This window comes from Protomyctophum parallelum, assembly GCF_964188405.1.
Source record: "Protomyctophum parallelum genome assembly, chromosome: 2".
Classification (NCBI taxonomy): Eukaryota; Metazoa; Chordata; class Actinopteri; order Myctophiformes; family Myctophidae; genus Protomyctophum; species Protomyctophum parallelum.
This window is the reverse complement of record NC_139699.1, coordinates 23,865,919-23,881,108: the sequence shown is the minus strand read 5'-3', so window position 1 is coordinate 23,881,108 and position 15,190 is coordinate 23,865,919. Positions and strand designations below refer to the sequence as shown.

The window sequence follows — 15,190 nt, the reverse complement described above, 5'->3', positions numbered from 1 at the left end:
TAGGCTATTTGGTTATGAGTTGTGTATTGTGACGTCTTGATTTTCAAAAACAAATCTTAAAAAATATATTTTTATTTATTTTCATCCATATTTTGAAAATTCCTCTAAAATGGGGTACATGCACATTACATGCATAATAGAATTACAAATTATTTCTTTCTTTATAATGGGCACTCAGAGCCTAAACTGGTGACCACCAGGTGGCGCTGAAGGAGTTTTAAAGACGCAGCCCGCCAGAACCGTAGTAACCGGCTATGATTAAATTAATATTTTAGCCTGCCAGAACCGTAGCCTACGTTTTCCAGGGTTTATATTCTTTGATCCATGTTTTGATCCGATCGAATCGTTAGCTGCCGCTCATTAGCATGGACAGCAGGACAGTGTCCGCGGCCATTTTGAAGATGCGCGTGCAACCACTATATGTGCTGCTTTCAATGGCCTGTATCTCCAAATCGGCGCAATGAATGTAGTTTCTGGTGAAACAAAGGTTTTTCAACGGCCGACAGCAAGCGCTGCGATACTCACGGTCAGGTTTTTCCACCACCGACAGAGAGAACAACAACCGGTCAAGACATCACACATAATTTTGTCATTGTAACATCCGGTTACGGATATTTGGCTCTTCAAAATAAGGGTTGTGCGCGATAAAACCTTGGCAATGCACGATAGATAGATTAATTAATGCCGGCGGCAAAACAGGCTCCAAAACTGTGGAATGCACTTCCCATTGCAGTCAGAACTGCAGCATCACTCCCAATCTTCCGCCGTAGCCTGAAAACCCACCTTTTCAGACTCGATCATGGCCCATAGCACTTACCCTAACCCCTTAGATAGCATTTCTGTTGGCTTAGATAGCATTTGACACAGACTTATAGCATGTTATGTAGACAGCACTATAATTGTATTGTATATAGTCATAGCACGCCATAGTACATATGTATAGCATAGTAGTAAATATGTATAGTTTATATGTATAGTATATGTATAGTTTAATTATATAGATATTCCACTGTTACTTTCTTAGCTTACGCATGTTTCATGATAAATGCTTTTATGTGATGTATTCCCATGCTTTTGTTCTTGCTTAAATGTAAATCGCTCTGGATTAAGAGCGTCTGCTAAATGCCTAAATTGTAAATTGTACTGATCATTTAATAAATACCACTGATTATTTAATAAATACCAGGCCATAACAATGTAAGTACATCTTATGGCATACACCCACCTTCACATAATTAATTACAGTAGTATGAGGCCATTTGATTCAAAATTATTTCTTGTTTTCAGGATAGCTTCTCAAGCCCATCATTATTCTGTATAGGAGTAATAAGACTTTTACATAGAGGCTCTATCTTAATTTAAAAAATCAATAGGCAAACAATTAAGTATTGTGTAAAATGTGGGCGGCCGTAGCTGCATGGGTAGTGCATGGCCACAGCTTTTTACCACCAGCACGCCCAGTATTTGTGTACATGTCCCTAGACTAACCCCTGAATACTGACCTGAATGTCCCCTATGGGACTAATCAAGGCATCCTTTTTGTGTGTGTATTGTCTCACTTAGTGGAGCATGTGGCTGGAATCAATAACTTCACAAATACACTGTGTGTGCTTGTTTTCTGAATGGTGTAAGACAATAATTTGCATTGATGGTTTAGCCCAGTGGTTCTCAACCTGTGGGCCAGGACCCCCATCTGGGTCCCCAGATGATTACCTTAATGTGCAACACTGTTTTCTCACTCAGTCCAACATACAGTATGTGTGTGTCTACTGTATAGTATCTGGACTGCACATTTTTAAAGTGACAATTTAAAGACTTTTTTTAATACCTCCTAAAATAAATAATAAGACCAAATTAAAATAAATCATATTATTATAATCATATTCGGATATTCGGTTTTCGGCCAACTGTTTCCTATATTCGGTTTCGGCCATGAATTTCCATTTCGGTGCATCCCTATTATTTTCCCCATCTATTATTTTCACGGAAATGGCTTTATCTCAGGTGTTTCTCCCCGCTGTATTTTTAGCAAGGCGTCAAACAACAACTCGGGAACGGCATGTCCAAATGGATATTTTTTCCATGAACACAGTGAAGGGTAACATGAACTAAAAAAGCCTGGCAAGGGGAGAAAAGGTGGCGAAATAAATGTGGCAGTGTTGCACTGTTGTGTTAAACCTTGTTTTGGAGAGCTACACAGAATGATGCCTTCCTTTTCCTTTATCTTAAGTCTGTTATATACACAGCTCTGGTCTGGAGACCACTTAACGTGCAAAACCATGAGATCCACCGACCAGAAATTCAGAGACAACTCTGACAACATCAAAGCTTCCTGGAAGCAGCAATTAGGCCATTTTCTGAAGCGGCAAATCAAATCCACACAGAACTAGAGGGCAAACACAGGCCAGTCCATCAAAAATAAAGGTGTACTCTGTTACTGTAAAAAATAATAGGAAGGGAAATAAATAATTAATACACAAAATGGTTCGTGGGTGAATGAGATTAGCTGAGATTAACCCAATGTTATAATAGGGGTTAAGGGGAGGGCTGTTTAAAATTGAATACATTTCACACAGGCTAAATAGTGACAGCCAGGTTAACGCAACAGCTGAATGTGGCAAGGGTGGTCTACAGGCTGGTTATGCAAGCACAGATGGGAGAGATATGATTCATACTGAGGTCTCCTAGTCCTACCCTACAGTACAGTACATGCATAACACCTTCTTCCCAGTCACAATGTACAGAGAACAGCAGACTACAGAAAATGTTCCAGAGTGACATAGAGTAAGCAAGGTAAACACATGCACCAAATGCAGGGAGACAGTGTAGCACCTCAGTAATATTAAAATCTAGGACCATAGGTAAACTAGCAGCATCAGTCTAAACAATATATCAATACAATAATATTATGTATATTGGAACTATAGAAACTATAGGGTGCCAGGTCAACAAATTAACCTAGCATCTGTCTAAATAACATGCATTTTAACCTTTGCATAAGACTGCATGGTGGTTAAGGCCAGGTCAAGTGCTACGGGCTAAGGTGGAGTCTGAAGAGGTGAGTCTTCAGATTACGGTGGTTACTATCTAGAGAGGGTAGTTTGCGTTGCGGTCTTTCAGGGCCTAAAGGCACTCCCATTGGCTCATGCGGCATTTCAGAGGATGGGTTCAGACTCGGGGCAGCCAATCAGGACTAGGTCCTCAAAGCCAACCCGAGCGAAAATAGGCCAGGCTTCACCTGGCAAAAATATATGATCCACTATATTTTCTTTCTAGATACTGCATGCTTCCATTTAAAAATGTGTACAGAAACACTACTGTAGCTTTTAAACTACACCGATAAGACACAAAATCGGACAGCGCCGAGTCATCAGAAGCAGGCTTCGCACCAGTCGCCACAGGCACTCGCTCGGCTATTGCCTCACACCCAAGGCGTCGATTGTCCCATCCCAACTCTGACACTTGGTCAAATGTGACACACACCTTATGATGAGAATGTGTCCTAACATCGTCATCTACTCAAACTAAAACGAAGATTATTTGACTGATTACTCAAGACAAGTAAATCAACAAATTACCGGTTGCCACGTGGCTCAGAATAATTTATTATCAGCTAAAGAATCAAAGCCAGAATTTACGGAAGTGTCTTTCAGGGACTTTTATTCAGAGACTAGATCAGATAAAGCACAGTGGCGTGCACACGTTGTCTGAAACCTTCCTTGTGTGATAATGAATGAGGAATGCTTTAGGCTGAAATGTGTTCATGGTTTCTTTCCCCATGCATTATCCAAATGAAAGTGCTTAGTGCTGGCATATGTAGAATTATGATGTTTTGGTACAACCAGCTGAAATTGCAGCCATACCAGCCCTGGCAGTCATTTTGAATTTTAAAACCAAATACCAGATGCCAATATCTGACATCATCAGGATTTTCTGGAAGATCGAATGTGCATTCTATTGCTAGTTAACCACTTAAAAAAAACAAATTACCGATAATAGGCTATCTACAAGCATACAACACGTCTCAGTGAAACGTGTTTTAAGCTTGTACAGTAGATATTGATAACCTATTTCCATAGAAGACAATAGACATACTGCCATCTATGGAAAACAAATGACTGAAGATCAGTTGTGGCGACTGAGAACTCTAGGTTTACTATTAATTATGTTTTAGTTCAACTATCATTAGGGGTGGGCGAATTGGTGATAAATATCGTCAAGACGACGATATGCCTTTTCAGAGATATCATATATATTGTGATACAGTGAATGCACATTCTATGATTTGCAGTTATATACCTAAATTTATACTTCTGTAGAATGACGCTTTCATTCGCCAAAGATAATAAGTATTTTGGTCTAAATAGTCTGTTACTCCTTTTTCTTTTAGTTTTGTTACCTTGTAGGTGGTTGTACTGTTAATTAACTTGAAAAAGGACCATAAAAACCAACATGAAAAAGAATCCTGATAATATCATGAATCAGGATACGGCTTGAAAAATAATTGTGATGGTATATATTTCCACATCGCCCACCCCTATCTACCAGAATACCAATATACATTTTAATTAACATCATAAAATAAGTTCTAAATTGCATCTTTGAAGTACACACTATATGACTTGAAAATAATCCAAACTGGATAAAGCCAAAATCAGAAAATTGACATTATAGGCAAAATGTAGAATTTTAAGTCATCATCATACTATAATTAACCGAATGTCTGTCCGTGTGTGTGTGTGTGTCTGTGTGTCAGAAACAGTGCCGTAACTCCTTACTGCCTGCACCAATCACTCCCACTTTTCACACAGGCATTGACCATATGAATATGGAGGGCGTAACGAAGCCCTTTTTTCGATTTGACACATTAATGATTATGAATTTATTTATTAGTCAATTACAAACGCACCCGGGCGCAGTACCCTTCACGGCCACAATGGGGGGCAAATATCTCACAACGGGTAAGGACTAGTGTGAACAAGACACCATTTTCAATGCCAGGTCTTGTCATTCAATAGCCTTGGATTAAGAGACTGTCAGATGTTTATTTTAAAGGGGCTGACATATTTGCATATATGTCAGACTCTGTCAAATAAATCTATGTGCACTTTTTTATGCTATGTTGATGAATAGAATAGTTCCACAGTCCCCATGACCTTTTCTGTGATATCCTTTTGTGTCAGTCTTCCTGATACAAGGCTAGTCATTCTAGGCCTACTACTACAAGGTGACACCATGATGCAATGCCTAATGGATGATGACACCTATAGGTCTGTAACCCAAGTTGAGACACCATGAAATTCAATCAAATTAGCATTACTGGGCATTAAAGAGTACGAATCCTGCTCATTTATACAAGCATCGTTTCGTTTGTACCAATAACTGCTTATAATATAAGCAGTTCTCTCTCCATATTATGGAGAGATGTGATGCTAGCTACATTACATTGGCTGCTATAGGGTATAACTATGGGGTTCCATTGATATAAAGTGACAGTGTAAACAGCATGAGCATGCAACAAAACAATTTTGTACAATGTCTTTCTGCTGCTGCTGCTAGGAGGAGCTGATGATGGCTGTGTGCAGTCTGGTCTGGTTTATGATCATCTTATTTTATGATGTGTGATCATTCATAACCAAACCAGTGACTTCACAACTGATACCCTAAACCCAAGCTGGTGACGCGATCGAGGTTACCCTAAACCTAGCTATGTCAGCACGTACGAGTCTTAACAAGCGACAAAAATAACGTAAACGTATTCATGTCCCCCGCAAAAAAACAATAACATTTTTAGGACTGTACAAAAAAGGCCTACGCATTTCCGACCAATAAACATTATTCTTCTTAAACTGCACAAGTTCGACATGAGCACCGTCGTCGACACTTGGTTGTTCCGACCGAAAACAGGTCTTGTAAGCCGGGGCAGATGGAACGCATCCCTGCCTACAACAGTACTACTGGTACGTCACGGTGGGTGGATTAGCTAGCATGGTAAGCTAGCTGCTAATAGAAGGACAATTACAGCCAGTTCCTTCTTTCAATTCCACGTTCAAAAACGACCATTTATCCGCCTGTCGTTGCTAGTTGTCCGCGTGCACTCAACACACAACAGCTCGCTGCTGCTGTGCAGCGGCGTGTTGAACTGTAAAGAACACATAGTGAAGAACAGATGATGTTTATATTTATAATGTACCAACCTGTCAGTGGTTTAGCTGCTGCCTGGCGGCTCTCAGAAGACTCAGATGATGATGACGGACGGACTGCCTGCCTATGGCTGCCCTTGCTGGCTGATGATGTCTCTCAGTCTCTCTACCGCTGACTGCTGTGGTGGTGTGGAAATGTCATCCTCTGATGATACATCAATTAATGAATACGGTAATAATTCATACAGATATATATATATATAGCACAAGCATCAGCATGGGCTTATGTTGGTCCTGGTTGTGAGTGCGTGTGTACTGTGTGTCATTGAACGGGTGTCTCTCCCACTCCCTTCCTCACTAGTAACATCCTCCTCAGATGGGTGTGTGCTCGTGCGTTTCAGAAGGAGTTCCGCATCGTGAATGACCAGTCAAGTGAGAAATATTCAAATCATACTAAATCATACACATTTTATATATATTATATATATATATATATATTTATTTATTTATTTATTTTAATTATTATTATTGATTATTGATGTAGGCCTATTGTGTGATAGATTGGAGAAACACATGCACAGTGCAGTGCTGCAGTTAATACAAAAAGATTGGTGTTATTGACACACGTAGGCCTACTACTAGGCTATATATGCTTGTGAAGATTCCAATGAAACAATAATATCCTAATCAGAAACCAAATGTTGTATTGAAGGCCTTCTTGCTATATTTGTATATAATTAAAGCCATAATAAGACCTAAATATTAGGTGATGAATCCATTGCAATCCATCCCAGCTGGGATATAAACCTGGGTCTGGACCAATAAGAGATGTAGTATTTGTCCAGGGCAGTTATTGAGCTTCAGGCAGAACTAAGTTGTTGACCAGCAGGCATTCTACCCGACACTAGCCCCATCTGTGAGCTGACACCCCCCCCCCCCCCCCCCTGTAGCTTCAGGACACAGATGGCGATTGGTGACCCCCGGGTCTAAGGAAGACAGAGTAGGCAGGGAGACCACCTCAACCACTGTAGATGTAGGCCTATAGGCTACAAGTAGAAGTAGGGATACAATTTGTCCTTCCTGATACTGATTCCAATACGCAAAACTTGCGTATTTGTCAATACATACAGAGTACCGATCCGAGTATAATTACACCCGTGTGAAGTGAGGGGTGCTCTTATGATCGTACATCATCATACATCAACATCATCTCATTCTGGCCGATCACAATTTGCGTCCTCACCTTCGTCTTCAATGTTTGTGTTTACGCAAACACTCAAAGCTGGCCATGCATTGTCAATTGTCAACCATGGTTAGCCCCTAAAACCAAAACATAAATTGTAGTGGTACAGTAAACATATTTTTTTTACACTGACTTAGGACTTATAGGACAACAGGATAGGCAAATTATATACTTTGTTTACGTTAGTAATATTTTAAACAATAGAAGGAAACAGAACTATATTTTTATTTACGATGAGGTAGGAAACTTCTAAATTAGACATTTTATTTTCTTTCTCCACAATGTAGTCTTTATTATGCCAAAAGATTCCTCCCCATACACTAGTATGTGCTGTCAGTGTCACTGTTGTTGTATCCTATACTAACTCACGTGCCAGTGACGAGCCCCCACCAGGAGGACGTACAGCCTTCGTCCCACTCCTTCCATCCTACATTCTGAATCCATTGCAAGCATTTGTTTCGCACGAAAAACCCTCCTTGGCCTAAAAACGGCCATAGCCGTCATCACAAATGAATTGAATTTTAATTCACACATTAATCATGTTACCAAGATTGCCTTTTTTCACCTTAGAAATATTGCACGAATCAGAGCCTATTTGTCCTTGGACGATGCTAAAACGCTAATCCACGCCTTTGTTTTTTCTCGGCTTGACTACTGCAATGAACTCTTTTCAGGACTGCCTAAGAAAACAACTGACAGACTACAACTTGTCCAAAATGCAGCAGCTAGAGTTTTAACTAGAACTAAGATGAGAGAACATATTACCCCAGTTTTGGCATCACTGCACTGGCTTCCGGTTGTTTTTAGGATTGATTTTAAAATTATTTTACTTGTCTATAAAGCTCTCAATGGTCTCGCACCTTCCTACCTACATGACTGCCTGCCTAAATATGTCCCAAACCGGCCCCTAAGGTCTTCCACTGCTGGCCTGCTCGCTTTGCCTAAAAAAATGGCAACTAAAAAATACGGGGAAGCAGCTTTTTGCTTCTACGGGCCGTCGGCATGGAACAAGCTCCCACTGTACCTTCGTCAGGCAGCCTCTGTAGACATTTTTAAAGCTCAGCTCAAGACCCACCTCTACAACATTGCTTTTGAGTGATCTTTTATTTATTTTGTATTATTCATGTTCTCACTGTATTTTATTACTGCTTGTTTCTTTTAATGTCGTTGCCTTGCTTTATCTGTTCTTATCTTTGTACCACTGCCTTCTCCTGATTTGACACTGCGCTATTGTATTTTAACTGCATGCCTGTTTTAATGCTGTTTTGTTTTGCTTTTGTTTTTATTATCTTTTCTGCCCTGTAAAGCACTTTGAGCTACATTTATGTATGAAAGGTGCTATATAAATAAAGTTTATTATTATTATTATTAAATGTGATGAGGTCAGCACAAAAGTAAAATCTGTCTAGAACAAGTAAAATCTGTCTAGAACAGGGGTCTTCAAATGTTGACGATCAAATGTCATCATGTAACAGTTGTTTAGTTAATATGTAGGTGTAGTTATCTCATTATACAAGGGTCTCTTTTTTTTTACAGTTAAGATGTGTTAACATTGACGATCAAATGCCATGTAACACACAGTATCCTCAACAGATCCTCTTTTATTTGTGTAAGTCTTTGTAGTCTTTTTTTTCTTTTTTAAAATAAAACTCAGTTGAGAGGCATATTTCAGCTGGCATCGTGGCATGTGACTTTTTTGTAGGATATTATATTTTGTTTCATATACACCTGTACATTCTCAATTTAACGCTGAAAAATAAACTTTTTCCTATGTAGCTGTAGCTTTACAAGCTACATTTATCCAGGGGTAGCTATGTAGCTTGATCAAGCTACTGCCATGGTGAGCTACTTGTAGCTTTACAAGCTACGCTTTCAAAGTAACTTCCCCAACACTATCTACAATTCAAGCTCTTAACCACATAGCCTATAAACAAAAGCAGGATAGGGCCTTTTAAGACGTCCCTGCATCTGGAATATGAATATATAACAGCAAGTTAACTTTATTGATGCTTTGGCGTTCAACAAATGTACCACTTGAATAAAGGTTGATGGGAAAATTAGTGATTCTGATCTCAAATCAACTACTTGAAAAAAGTTGACGGGAAAATGAGATGATTCTGATCTCAAATCAATCATTGGACTAACAGTGTCCGTTTTAATTTATACATACAAAGCAGGTCATAAGGCATTACAAGTATTAAAATAGGTTTGCATTTCTATATCAACATTGTTTACAGCATCACCCTGAAGACAGACAGGAATTAAATGGAATCCAAGATGTCACTTTATATACAGGTACAATCAACTGTGATGTCTATAGTGTTAACATTGTATACGGTATGTATTACAAACAACAACAAAAAACACAAATAGACTTAAGATCTAACTATTATTTGCTGTGAAGTTACTGATGATTCGTTCTGACACTAAAGTTCACACAGAGCGCGTTTTTCGGATTTTTAGCTGCGTTTTTCAATCGGTTTTCCGAAAAACGCGTCCAGTGTGCAACCTCCTTTAACATGTCATTCATGTGATAATATATTAATCCAAACATTCCTTCGACAAGTTAGGCTACTCAAAGGGAGGGGGCAAATTCTTGTGTTCAGTGAAAGTGTGACTGATGTTATGACTATGAGCAGCCTCCTCTAGGAGCCATTTTGTGGTTATGTTGTGTTCACCCAAATATAAGCCTCAATAAGCACGATGTATTTACACACGACGGTGTCGAATGCCAAAAATATTTGATCTACAAGGATACAACGCCTTACAGATGCAATGCGTTGTGTGCTTGTAGAGCTGTTGTTTTCGGTCACAAGGCATTGTCTTATGGCAGAGCATTTTGGGGGACGTGTCCAGTGTCCACATAAACCATATCTTAAACTTTGGATATGACATCCAGAGTTAAACGCTTGTCCACCCATCTGCATTCACAAAGTGACATTGATGGATTTGGAGCAACTCCTCTCTCCAAAATGTGAACTATTTTCTACCCACAAAACAACGGATGGTGAGAGCGCTGAAATGTGCAGCACTGGCAACAGGAGCATGTCTTTACCAGAGAAATGCACGGCAGACAGTCTTTAGAAATGTATGGCGGAAAAGCGCTGGCAGCTCAAAAAAAGACACATTGGCCCTAACAGTGTTTAAGTAGTGATGTGAGACCTCAACCCCACAAGCACAAAACCCAATTGTTCACCAGTCCATTAAAAGTTACTGCTACTACTTAAGGAATGACCCTTAACACAGGTTTCTTTTGATGTAACTGGAGACTTTGGAACAGAGGTTCAAAAAAGAAAGAAACAAAACTTTCACATAATTTTAACATCCCCCTCGTAAAGTTTGAACGTTTCACTCCCTTATTAAGATTCTAGTCAATATTTGCACATCCACCAACTATAAAATCATTAATTGAGTTACTTTAGCCTCAGAAATCCAGACGTTTTATTTCCACTTTAGGATTAGAACCTGAAAAAACTAATGTTAATTAAAAACTGTAACAAAGCATGTTCCAATAAAACAGACAGAAATAGCTAAGTAAACCTGTAAATTACTAATTTGGAGATGGAAGGTGGTGAAATACTGTAACACAGTCTAAAAATATCAGAAAAATGTTTTTAATGACATTTCCAGTGATGTATTTAGAACCATTTAATCTCATTTTTTGGATTGCCCAGTTCCGTTTACAGATGCCAGTCCAATTTGAGCTACCTGCTTTATAGCCAAATATTGCATCAGGAAATATTGTGTGATCATGTGCTAGTATCAAGTTTATTACTTGCAGGCAAATGAATAGATTAGCAATGAGACATTGAGGGGCAACATAACTTCAACTTATTATGGTCAATTGTAGCAGGACCTTATACCAGAAATTAATTTCAGCATGGGATGTTTGCTATGAAAATGTTCAAGAGTTAGCAGCTAGTGGTTCCCAAACCTTTTAGCGAAAGACCCAAAAGATAAATTAGACCTTTGTTGTGAGCTTGTATCTGTTTTTTCACTACTTTTTGTTTTTACGGAAATGTATTAGATTTTTTGAAATACTTGAAAATAGTTGGAATTGTTTTTGCATTTGTCAATTGGACAGCTTTGGATATAGGTGGTTTCCACCTGGCAGAGACTGATTAAAAGTTAGGGCCGATTTCAAAACTAGGGGGTATAAGGCTCTGCGATATGGGCAAAATACAATATTAAAACAAGAATCCTTTAGGATACAACGTGAGTGCTGGTATTAATTTCTACAAAATAAAATATCACAATGTGTGTGACAATCAATATTGTGACAGTAATATTGTTGTTATAAATGCTTTCATTTTTCAAACATATCAAAATATTTTTTGTAATGGTATTTCATACTCAAGTGATTAAAACCCACGGAAAAGACAACACTTGGAATATTTATATTACAATATCCAGACTCATATGGGTATAATAACCAGCCCTACTAGGGAGATTAAAGGTAATGTGTACAGTATATGACATCACTGGACACTGACTAAGAAACACATAAAACCCTGGTGCAAAAATGTTCATTATAATGTCCATGCTCTACTTTTGCCTTCTCCTATTTCAACATTGACTTTGGAAAGCCATGTTGTGCAGACAGTCTGAAGCCAGTCACATGCTCAATAAAACTCATGTCAAGTCCCCTATTCACCTATGCGCCAATCGAACAGACTGAATTAAACTTGGGCCTGCTTGCTCTAATGAGTAATCTAATAGCTGCCCACCAGGGGAAAAAAACAAACTGCCAGTGAGTATCTACTTTGAATAGTTATTCAATTAGGATCGTAGGATCCCAAATTTCAACAAATAAGTTAAGGGCCCCCAAAGAATTGTAACCTGTAGTGCCAACAAACAATATTTGTGTTGTGGGCAGGAGAATGTCCACATCAGTGTTGCCATGTCTGGCTTGTTTTTCTGTAGTTGCTTGTAAAGTATTGATAGTTAAAACCTTTTTGACTACATTTCTCGACTTATTTTCAAATCACCGATGTATGAAAAGTTTAAATGGTTCATGTAGCCTAGACGCTTCTTTGGGGCTTATTTTCATAGACCTGGTTGCTTATTTTTCTTGCTAAATCTGGTAACACTGTTTCCCATCACTGTTGCCTCAGAATTATGGGCCTGTTTGGGCAAAATTCAACTTCATGCAGGCGGGACCAGTTGAGTGCACGTTCATGTGTGCTGCCTTCATGCACAAACACGTATTTTTTTGTTCTCTTTGTGTGTCAGTCTTTGTTATAACTACAAAATGTTTCACTTGACAAATTTAGATTATGAAGATCGCCTGGAAAGTGTTCAGATACTGAGGTTAATAGATAGAATAATGTTCATATGGGACTGAACACCTACACAGGCATCATTATGTGGCCACCAGTTTGTCACCACAACAATAGTACAGTTCAAAAATGAGAGGAGTCTGGTGCGTTGTATTGCTACAGCTACTGATACACAAAATGGAAGCATCCTAGACAATCTCAAACTGATGTATATTATTGTAATCATTTGATCACAGAGAATAAAAAAACAAGTGCTTTTTTGGAAGATTACATACTTTACATAATTTAAATGAAATCAAAATTAGACCCCTCTGCTTTTTCAAATCATTTGATCAGGCGATGCTATCTTGCATGTCTGAATTATTCATTCACCATCTGGTAATTAAGTGGACAAATAAAACTAACCACAATAACTTGATCTGACCTAACTTCACACTGAAGGGACACAGGTGAGAAGCCATGACGACTGGAATAATTAGTTATATAATTAGGAATGCAAATCTTGCTGTGGGAATGCCTTCAGACAGCTAATGAGCCAACACATCAGCATTTCCATACTGTAGTCTGTTCAGTGTTTCTGTTGATTAGATTAACCACTTATTAACATGTACAGGCGAACCCCAGGGCTCTATCTTTGGCACCCTCCCTCTATACAACAAAGGGCCCAATCTTGTGCCTAAACTTTTTAGGCATTATTTTTACCATTTTGAGAAAACATTTTAAAGTAGTGAAAATAGCCAATCTACATTGGCCTTTTAAATGTTTTTCAAAATAGTAAATAGTAAGCCCTATAGGCTTATGCCTATAGGGTCCTTTCAAAAATATATTTGAGGAAAATAGCCGAGTTTGGGCCATTTTCGCAGAATGTTTGCCTGTTATGACACGACCAGAATAGGTACACTAGGGTTCAAGTAGTTAACCTAGACAGAGACATCTTTACACAATACAGAGAATGCCAGGGAAATCCCCAATGATGTCGTTTTATCAGCCATTATGTTTCATGTTTACACTGCACAGGTGAAACTGTGGAAAACTATACATCTCTTCCAACAAAAACTTATACGAAAAGGTTTCACCTTGTATGCTCATAATATACTCAGTCCAGACAGATTGCATGATGAGACCATAACAAAGTTAGTTTTACACTGGCAATTAAGCCTTTTGATTTAGTTTACAATTGCATTGAGGCTATAGGCCTAATACACACAAACAGTATCATCAAAAAAAAATCTAAACTGAGATGAAATGGTTGAGGACTTCTCACAATCCTCCATTGTGTACAAAAAAGAACCTTTATATATCCCCCAATACACACAATCTGAAAGTCCAATATGAAAATAACTTCACTACCTTCTAATCAGAAGAGTAAAATAACCACCGAGTGTTAATGCCTGATTTATATTTCTTGGTACAATGGTGTGGCAGACTGAACATAGCTAACCTATGATTGGCTATGTTTGGTCCGCGACACCATTGCATGGACAGAGCATAATTTAGGCATTGCACTCACTGTGCACTATATGACATTGCTTTACAGAGAAAACTCGCCAAGTCTGCTTAGACATAGTTAAAGGTGCTGTAAGTGATTTACATTTATTTTTTATTAAAATAGGTGCTCTATATTCTGATAGTAATCATTGCGATAGAGTATTTATTTGTTCAGCAAAATGGCTCTCCTTCCCTCTCCAGCTCTTTATTTAACCTTTCCAGTTTGGGATACAAATTCTATCCAATCAGGACAGAGAATTGCCCATACAGGAAGTGAAATTGTCAGTGATCAAACAAAGGAGAGAGAACAAAACTGTAACTGAAACAGAAGCTGATCAATGATCGTTGTGGGGTTCCTTCTGTTGATTGGATGAATGTGTAAGCCACCTGAAAATGTATTTTCTGTTTACTAAAGAGTTAGACCGACGAGGCCTCATGGCGGACACTAACCACAAGGCCACCAGCTCAGCGGCCTTGTGGTTAAGAGTGTCCGCCCTGAGGAATGGGAGGTCGGGGTTCGATCCCCGGCTGGGTCATATACCAAAGAAAAACGGGACCCATTGCCTCCCTGCATTTCACTCAGTATTCAAGGGTTGAATTGGGGGTAAGTCCCTGCGACGTACTAGCGTCCGGGGTATACTTGTACATCATGTCTGGGGGGGGGTATACTTGTACATAAAGCTGCCTCACACTACAAAAAGATAGCGCAGCGGTCCAGGCACCTTGGCTGGTAATCCAGTATGACAGTGTGCCGCGGGTTGACTCCCGATCCCGACGGCCTTTACTGCACCCATCTCTCTCCCCCCATTTCCTGTCAGCCTACTGTCTGTCCCTACATAAAAATATATAAAATAAAGGCGAAAGCCACAAAATTTTTTTTTAAAGAAAATAAACAGGAGATAGGCTCCTGCCCTATGGACCTCATGGCTCGGCAAGGCTTACTATTTAAAGAGCTATAGAGAGATAGTGAGACACCCGTTACTGAATAAATACTATAGCAACGACACCCATCAGAATTAACATAACAAAACTGTTTC

The 15,190-nt window shown here is 39.0% G+C and overlaps 1 protein-coding gene across 9 annotated transcripts in view; it reads right to left on the bottom strand.

Annotated features, from left to right (window-relative positions):
* madd (MAP-kinase activating death domain) overlaps nucleotides 1-6,456 on the bottom strand; it is an 82,276-nt gene extending 75,820 nt beyond the window's left edge. For all 9 annotated transcript variants that reach the window (XM_083759598.1, XM_083759602.1, XM_083759599.1 and 6 more), the window contains exon 1: nucleotides 6,198-6,456. The gene's annotated coding sequence lies outside the window, so the exon portion shown is untranslated. The remainder of the gene's footprint in view (nucleotides 1-6,197) is intronic.
* Nucleotides 6,457-15,190: the final 8,734 nt, after the last annotated feature.